A 9,201-nucleotide genomic window follows, 5' to 3' on the forward strand; every position below is an offset into this window, starting at 1 on the left:
CTAGTTTCAGCTTCAGAGTGTAAAATCTGGTCTCATAACACTGTTACACCTCCTGCCTGAAGTTACAGTGGAACACATGAATCTCCTGTAGCTTCACCCCGTATACATTTTATTTCATTCTTGGACATCTACCTGGCAGGCTTTAGGGCCACACACATGCATTTCAACCATTCAGGCCCAACTGACTAAATAGTGTATTAAAACTACATTGTGTGCACATGTAGACCTAAAGGGTTTGCTTCTGTAGTATGATGCTACTGCAAATTCAGAAATATGTGCCATTCTTGTCAGATAAACTGTTCCATTTTTGTCCATGCCTGTGCTCTTTTGGTATTTTGGTGACTCAACGTGATAATAAGTGAACCTGACTGTGGTGGGACAACAGGCGCAGTTGGGTGCGTGTCAGGGACAACTAAGCAGTCAGTGCAGTTTTGGTTCAGGCTGTTGCGCTTACTATGAAAAATAAAGAAACAGAGTGGTGTATGATATGTGGAAACAACAGGTATAACCATACGTTTTTCTGTCTGTCTACATTAACTAGTTACTCGTGATTAATTAATGTCTGAAATTAAAGCATTCGTTTTTTCTAATAAGTGTGGATAAGCCTCTGCATTGTCCCCCTGTAGTCACAGTGATGGAAAGGAACAACACTGCTGTGTCTTTGAACTTTAAAATAGACAGCTCAGCTGACGTGTCAAAAGTAATTACCACCTCATCCTAACATTTCACTTTTTCTATTATTCCTTTTTTGCTGTTTCTTTTGGTTTTTGAGTCATGACAAGTTAATTTTCCGAGGTTAAATTAATGTTAATGTTGTGACCTTCGATCAACCAGAAGGTCCTCACTTTAATTCAAAATAAAAGCTGGGTAGAATTCAAACAGCAAGTGAAGTGTTCCAAGTTTGACAGTCAACATAATTCAAAATAAAAGCCTAATTGTTTATATTTTTCAATACGAAATAATGGAATTTTAAACATGCAATCAATAATGTGATTCATCCTAATTAACTATTGAGATTTAGTGATTAATTATGATTTAAAAAAAAAAAAAAAAAAAAGGTAGTCTTTTGACAGCCCTAGTCTTTTCTACTATACTGTGACTTAAACTAGGCACCTGTCCATGTGTTAACCGTGTTCAAAACGAGGGCAGGTTTTTTGGTTCCATATTGAGATGGGTTTAATGTATTTTTAGTCGTCAACCTGCACCTTTTTAAAAAAAATAAAAAAGCTGAGAAGTCACTGCCCTTTTAAAAAGTCTATCTATATTAGCAAGTTGTAGTTATTTGATCATTCTAAACTATTGCCACTACTTTTCTGCCACACAATTTTGAGATATACATTTGTTACAATATTTTAGAGTGAAAGTAGTTTACAAAGATGAACAAAATGAACAGTTTTTCTGTATTCTCATCCTAACCATTAATACAAAGATAAGCACACTATTGATTCACACCCAGACTCAGAGGGAGCATTCAAAATGGTTAAATATTTAATGAAGTCCAATGTTTGGTACACAGCAAGGGAAAAAGGAGTCGGCAAACAAATCCAGAGGAGTCGGCTAAAGGCTGGGTGAAAAAAAAAAAACAGTAGATATCATACACACTAAAGCCTCTGAAAACAGAGGTTTTTCTGTGTGTTTTGACCTTTCGTACACATACAAACATGTTTTAGGTAACTGAAAACGTACCTTTTGGGAAACTCCTTCCAGGGAGATGATTTTTAGAAACTCTGTTTAAGGTTTATGTGTAGACGGGGAAATATCACCAATTTTCTCCCCTGTTTGTCATGATAGTGCGAGGCTGTCACTTTTGTTTACACGAGTTTAGTGCAATGGCAGACATAACCAAACAGTGCTGGTGGTAACATTGCTAACTGGACTTTTAACATGCTAACACAATACACATACAGTTACTCTCTTGAATGGAGAACTTTAAGTGGTCATTGCAGAGGAATGGTAAGACCATTTTAGCGTGTCAAGGATATTGTTTTTGACTTGGCGTGCTCATGACAGCCCAAACAGTGTGTTTTGGGTTTGCATGTGGACCAAGATGTTTGTGAGAACTAAGTGTGTGTGGGCCTACATGCGGACTAGGCCTAAGGCTATAAGAAAAAACTCCTATGAAGAGGGAAACACTACCAACAGGCAACACGAGGGAGCACACACTGGGGTTAAACATACAGCCAATCAGTGTATAATGAGACACAGGTGTGGGTAATCGGGGTGGGGCTGACACAAGGAGAACATGAGGAGCAGGATCTGAAATGACAGAGACAAGGGAGAGTGAAAAACCATCAAAACAAACAGGAACAGAAGACAATTTACTAAAAAAAAAAAAACATAACATGTTGATAACATGACCTATTTGGCAGAGCAGACTGTGTCAACCATAAAAACACAAGACATAAATTCAAAATGTAAACACATGCTACCATATCAACAAAGATGGAAGAATCCTCTACTATGGTGACACAAAGCAGGAACCCTCAAGCAACATTTTGCATGAGGCCAACATGCAAAACTCTTGTTTCTGAAGATAATTATTGGTAATTGATATTACCAAGAGATCCTCTAATGCTGCATCTAATATGAGTGGACATGAGGTTAAAGCAGTTTGCGTAGTATAACAAAACTTTCCCTAAATAAACTGATATCCCTAAAGGGTGCTTTTGTCTGATGTAGGGGTTTGTTTGTGTGAAAATACCAGCAAAATAGAAGTGCACAGCTCAACAGGGCGTAGTGTGTGATAAAGCTATTCTATCAGCCAGAAACTCTCCCGTTATTGCATCCGTTCCGCATCTGTGAGCTCTCTCCTTAAACCTAGCAACGGAACTCTTGGAGCAGCCCATTTGCAGGCAATTGGATCACTCTTTGGAAAACATAGTGGCTTGGCTCTAACAAGCATATAAAAACTGAAGTAGTTGTGCGTATAGTGTCTCAATGTATCATATGCAGGTAGTGTGTTAGAGGAGGACCACTGAGACAGAGGAGGAGTGAGCTCATGCATGTTTAAGCAACATTTAGTCGAAACACGCCTTTATATTCTTGGAGTCGAATTCCAGTGTGGATGTGTGAGAGCTGATCTATATTTAGTCATGCAAATGCGGAGATTAAAACTTGAGGCAAAGCTGGAAAGGGGAGAAGTGCTTGCTGGTGAATTAGTCATTCCCTGAAAATGCTTTTGCATGCGTGTATGCATGTTCACAAAAGTGTCAACACTGGGATCCTTGTTTTGGCACTGGTCTCTGATATAAATCACTTAAACAAAATGTCTGATGTCAAGAAAAACTTGCAGATCTACTCACTTGCCATGTTTTGTTGACAATGCACCCAACATGGTGAGGGATCTTTGTATATCTCCCATCCCAAACAAACAAACAAACCACATCCACTACAGCATCAAAAAGCCCAAAGCACAGAAATTCCTCCCCAAAAAGCCTATTTGGTTTTTTTCCCCATTGATGTCTTTCCCTCAAAGGTGAGTAATTTGTTCCACACCCAGACACTCTCTAATTGGATTGTAAATCTTTGGTGACAATTATTCATACGACCTGCTTCAGAGGTGCTAATGAGAAGCTATTTTAGCTTGATGACATCACCACAAATCACCTCCAGCAACTCTAGGCTCCAGGTTTTAACCTGTTTTTGGAGCGTTTCTTGCAGTTGCAAGAGGAATGAAACTGGCATTTTTTGATGTTTTTCCCCCAGTGGGGCTCTTCTCTTGTTTCAAGTTTGTTGAAGGAAGAGTTAGAGTCATAAATCTCAAATCTGTGCAAACTCTCTATTCCTCTGTGATCTCTATCACACTCTAACAGCACCTTTAAATTATAAGTTATTCCGCTATCCACGGATGATATATTGGAGATGCTAAGGATGAGTGTATTTTTACAGACTGGCACTTGTCTGTAAGAGCTGGGTAACATTCTGCAGACCCTTGTCCGTCTTTGTTCACCATCAGGGCTATAAAATATGTTATTGGTCTCAGTTGAAGGATTAAGTTTTGATGACTTGGATAATAAAATGATAGGAATAGCATTGTGGCCACCTCTGGGTATTAGCCAGCTTTAACTCCAGGACTGAACACCCCCTCAAATCCCCTAGTTATTGTCATTTGTTTCCATAGCAGTCTGTCTTCAAACTATCCAACTTGTCTATCTGAGCAATACATTGACTTCCTTGTCTCCCTCACTGTCTCTGTTCAATAATAAACTGTTTCATTGAACACCCCTACAGGCCTAGGTGTGTATGAGACTGGAGTTAAATCATTTAACTTTTTGCAGTTGCTTTCGATTATGTGTTGTTGGTTTTTTTTTAATTTACTTTGTCTTGTTATTATGTTTGCAGCCAATTGAAGTTAACGAGCTCTTCTCAAAATGAAATCACTGTACAGCTAAGGAAGGGATAATACTTACCTCAGCGGTCCCACTTCAAGCTATCATTAGCCAGTCCGTAAAGCGCCGAGAGCCCCAGCGAAAACACCGGTCAGACAGCTCGGTATGGTGACACAATGTAGCCGTTGTAACTAATCGCAGCCCTTGGAGGACGAAATTCCGTAGCTCCAATTGTGGTTACAGGGCTCCAAGCAAAAAGTTTTTTGGCTTCCTTCTGTAAACAACCTGCATCGCGGATACCTGCGAGAAGAAGGGGCGTCTCACGTGATGACGCGGGCTATTTAAGCTACGTCAGGCGTCATCCCAGGTCACGTGACTTTGTTGATATTAAATACTCGACCTGCGCGTGCACAAGACAGATATAATCCACTGTTAAGAACTGCCTCTGGCGGTCAGGAACAATGAAATAGAACTGCTATGAAGAGGGAAACGCTACAAACAGGCAACAGGAGGGAGGACACACTGGGGTTAAACATACAGCCAATCAGTGTATAATGAGACACAGGTGTGGGTAATCAGGGCGGGTGCAAGGTTTTGCAGTTTCTTTCGATTATGTGTTGGTTTTTTTATTTACTTTGTCTTGTTATTATGTTTGCAGCCAATTGAAGTTAACGCAGTTGTTTTGACTTTTTACAGAACATTTATTTCATTTGCAGCGTGTTTCGGTCGTTGCATTTGTTTTTGACCTTTCGCTTTTAAAAACGCTGCAGGTGTTTCTTAATATAAGTGGTGTTGGGCCGTTAATGTGCTTACGACTTGTTGGCCCCCCCTAAAGTAGTGGTTATTAATCACAAAACCAAAATGTAACTTCTTATATTATAGAGAAAAACTACAAGAAGTGTTAAAGTTCTAATCTTCTCTATTTTATTTGCCTGCTATTAAGGTTTCTAGCTAAATGTGGTAGACTTAATGCTGAAAGGTGTATGTTTGGCTAATAGATCTTGGATACGTGAAATGATCAGGGATCAGTTTAAACAAAGTGGGACAATCAGAAAAAAATGCTAAACATAGGAGTTAAAGCAGTTAATTGATAGTCTTGGAAAGGTATGGAAATGACACTGATACAGATTTGATTAAATATTACATTTTGAAATAATAATCAGAATAGGATTGTCAGTGTTCTCTTCTCATGGCCTGAGAATATGGATTATTGTCTAGATAAACTCTTTACTTTAGATGTCACGAGGTCATTTTTGTTGGGAATTATCACATCATCTAAAAAATGATTGATTTATATTTTTCTACTAAGACTACTGTTTACCTGTAACAGGGCTGAACAGGGTCATGACAGAAACAGGAGCCAGGTTTGTACAGTTTGGTAGTCTACTCATAACCAGCCTTTACCTGTCTCAACTGCCACTCAAACTTGGCGTAGTCCCTCCACTCCAAATCTGACAACCAAGGAGCTAATCAGCTTTGACTACACTGTCTGGCCTTGGTGGTGCCAGAGTTTTTGATAGATGCAAGTTTGCAACTGGGATTAATCATCCGCTGCTAAAGTATCTCCCTGGCTGCTGTTAGCATATGCCGCCCAGCCCATTGATTTGGCCTGTCTGAGAGGGCAGTGCTGCATTATTCTACTTAATGTACGAGGAGTGAGGTGGGCACTGGGCCCGTCAATGCAGACCAATCAAACCTCGCCTCATGCTAATGCCGCCTGCCAGGCCTCCCTTAGAGAGAGCCTGGCTTTAGGGGAGCACAGAGGAGGACTCATTCTGCCTGAGCCATTTCGTCAAACAGGAGAGGAGAACTGTATCTCTAGGTGATCCCAAAAGCTGGCAGACAGTATGACAGAGAAAGAGAGGGCGAGACAGAAAGTAAACAACAAGTGAGAGAGAAGAAGACACAGGAGAAGAAGTGTGTGTGTGTGTGTGTGTGTGTGTGTGTGTGTGTGTGTGTGGGTGTGTGTGTGTGTGTGGGGGGGGGGGACTGTGTGTTCAAAACATCTTTCAAAATAAAAGGCATTAGTAAACAAAGTGGCATCATTCAAATAGAAACGCAAATCATTGTTGATTTGGAATTATAACAAACCAAGCTTTTTAGGGAATGGACTTTATTTTTCAATTCCAAAAGGCAGCTGTTCGTTTTACAGATTTTTTTGAGGCACAGTAATTTAATAAGTCAAAGCAAACAAGATCAGCACACCAATGAGCTCCTGTTCAAAGGATTCATTGAAAAGTGATGTTTAGAATTACGTTCAGGCTTGAAACGTCACTTGTCAATAAATCCTTTAACCTAGAGCTTCTTGGTGTGCAAATCTTGTTTGCTTCTTTTACCTATTCATGTTTTTTGATCCAGCACCCTCTTTGGGATTTGCATGTCTTTTCTGTCTTTTAATTGCACAGACAGTTAATACCTAATACAAATTGGTAGCAACTGGTTCTTCCAATTAAATAATGGCAGAGTATTTGATCTAGCCCTTTCCAAAGATGACAGTGAGACTAAATACAGGGAGAGAGGACAGAGTAAGTCTGGTAGGATACATGAAATTTGATGAGGGTTCAGCCCTTATATGTACACGCACACACACACACACACACACACACACACACACACACACACACACACACACACAGAGGTGGTAATCCTTTCAATTCAGGGATTTCTTTGTCTTTAAAACTAGCCAGTGCAGCTATTTCAATGTTGTCGGTGCTCTTTGTGCAGTATTCAATTTAAATATTGTCTTTGTTTGAATATTAGTCCTTGATCTTTGACCTTTTCCTAAAACACTCAGTTTATAGTGTTGGAATATTTTGAAAAAAGTTGCTAGAGAAATATAAAAAGCCATTTACCGTCTTCTTAGTCAGTGTGAGAATTGTGCTGGCTTGTGAATGCACCTTTGAGGAATTAGAAGGTGGTAATGAAACAAAAGACTGAGCAATACAGATACCTCTATGACATATGGTGTCATAAGGTTCATTATAATTCTTTTGAATGCCTCCTACTGCTGCCATCAGGTAAATGTAAGACAAGGCATTATACAGTACGCTGCCAAAACAGCCTTTCATACAATTTCCATGGCAACAAATTACTGTGAGTAATATGTTTGACTGTTAAAAGCAAGATGGATGAGATTTTATTGTCAGTGAACACTACTTACACATGTATAGGACAAGAGAAGCAAAGAGTGGACTTCCTCCAAGGGGTTGGCGAAATCTAGAAATTCTGAAAGGTTCTAACAAAAGCTTTGAATACAAAATTCCTGCTAAGAAAGAACTGGCTTTTAACAAGCAGACTCATGGTGAACAGCCATCTGGGCAGAGAAGGAGCAGAGAAAGTGGAATAGAGGAAGATGCAGAAAGAGAATGATGGACCAAGACGACAATCATCTGCAAAAGATTACACTGATTTATGGCTACAGTGACAATAATACAGATAAAAATATTGCCAATAATAGCAAAAATAAGTGAAGTAATGACAATAATTGCAGCTGTAGAAGTCAAATATATCCAATGTTAGCATTAACTACTGTTATGATGACAATATAAGTGACACAATTACTGGTAATATTAAAATGTAGACTTGGAGGTCAAGCAGGTCCAGGGGCCGTCCACAAAAACCATCCAAGCAAATCTGAAAGTTGAGGAAGCACCAAGACTTTTGGGAATATACAGTTAGATACAGGTATTCATGTGACCTGATTGCTAACTAGATGCAGAGCGTGAGGGAGAGACAGGTCCAAGACACACTCCATGTGGATCCAGTTTAAAACCATTAAGAGATAAACCTAAAGTTGCCCTAACTATTCATAAATAATGCTTATCTGGAATAATTTAATTGCAGTGATGACACACTGATGAATGGGAACAGAAAAACCTATACCATTGGTTATTAAGTATCATTACAAGAATTAATATCCTGGGGTTACTTGCACTCCTGTTAATTAAGATGAACTCATACACTTATCTATTTTTAGAATACAAATACAACAGTAGAAATGCAGATGATCGTCATAGTTTTTCATAGCTGCAGGACACTGGCAGTAGTGAAAAACAAAACATAGGGTTAAATCGGGATTCAGCCCAGCAAACAAAACGTAACACATAGGTACTTGTTAAAATGTGTTAAAATACCATCAAGATTGTAAACATTAATTTCTCCACTCTGCATGTGTGTGGAACCACATAATTCAATAGAATTATCCTCTCAATGGCCACTCATCATATCTACTTTCAATACATTAAAGTATTATAAAACTTTTAAGTATCTCAAATATTTAACATTACAAATGTTACAAACAAAGATAGAATGGAAAAAAATGTAATTGTCTTATTTGTTTAAGAGAAGATGGTTGTCCAAAGTCACAATTTCAAGGTCAAAATAAAGGAAATATGCCACATTGGAATTCAAAGAAAGCTACTAGCAGCCTGATGCAACACAGCCTCAATAGTTGATAGTAATATAAATCCTGACTATGCCAACGCTTATAGCTAATCGTAGTTTGAGATTAGGATTTTGGCTTTGACAGATGCATGTTTGGTGTGAATGTGAGGCTCGTAGTCTGTCTCTATGTGTTGGCCCTATGATTGTCTGGCCAATAGTCCATGGTGTGTACACTGCCTCTTGCCCAATGACAGCTGGGATTGGCTCCAGCCCCCCTGCGACACCGAAAGGGGAAAAAGCGGCAAAAGATAATATGGTTATGGTGTCTTGATTATTTTAAAAACATAAAAATGAGTGCTCTTACATTGACTTTATACTCTGTTGGTACTGGGTGACCTCTTGAACACCTCCCAGTTTGTGTAAGTTTTCATATCTTTTTACCTGACCAATGCCTTTCCAATGACTCGTTCCAAGAAAGCAACAGGCCATG

At 39.1% G+C, this 9,201-nt stretch overlaps 1 long non-coding RNA gene across 1 annotated transcript; it reads right to left on the bottom strand.

The window, feature by feature from the left end:
• Window positions 1–1,465: 1,465 nt before the first annotated feature.
• LOC114920451 (uncharacterized) lies at window positions 1,466–4,842 on the bottom strand. The gene is made up of 3 exons (XR_003808777.2): window positions 4,410–4,842; window positions 1,687–2,256; window positions 1,466–1,564 (listed from the first exon to the last, which is right to left on the bottom strand). It is a non-coding gene; the product is annotated as an uncharacterized lncRNA (long non-coding RNA).
• Window positions 4,843–9,201: the final 4,359 nt, after the last annotated feature.

This window comes from Labrus bergylta, chromosome 12, assembly GCF_963930695.1.
Source record: "Labrus bergylta chromosome 12, fLabBer1.1, whole genome shotgun sequence".
Taxonomy (NCBI): domain Eukaryota; kingdom Metazoa; phylum Chordata; class Actinopteri; order Labriformes; family Labridae; genus Labrus; species Labrus bergylta.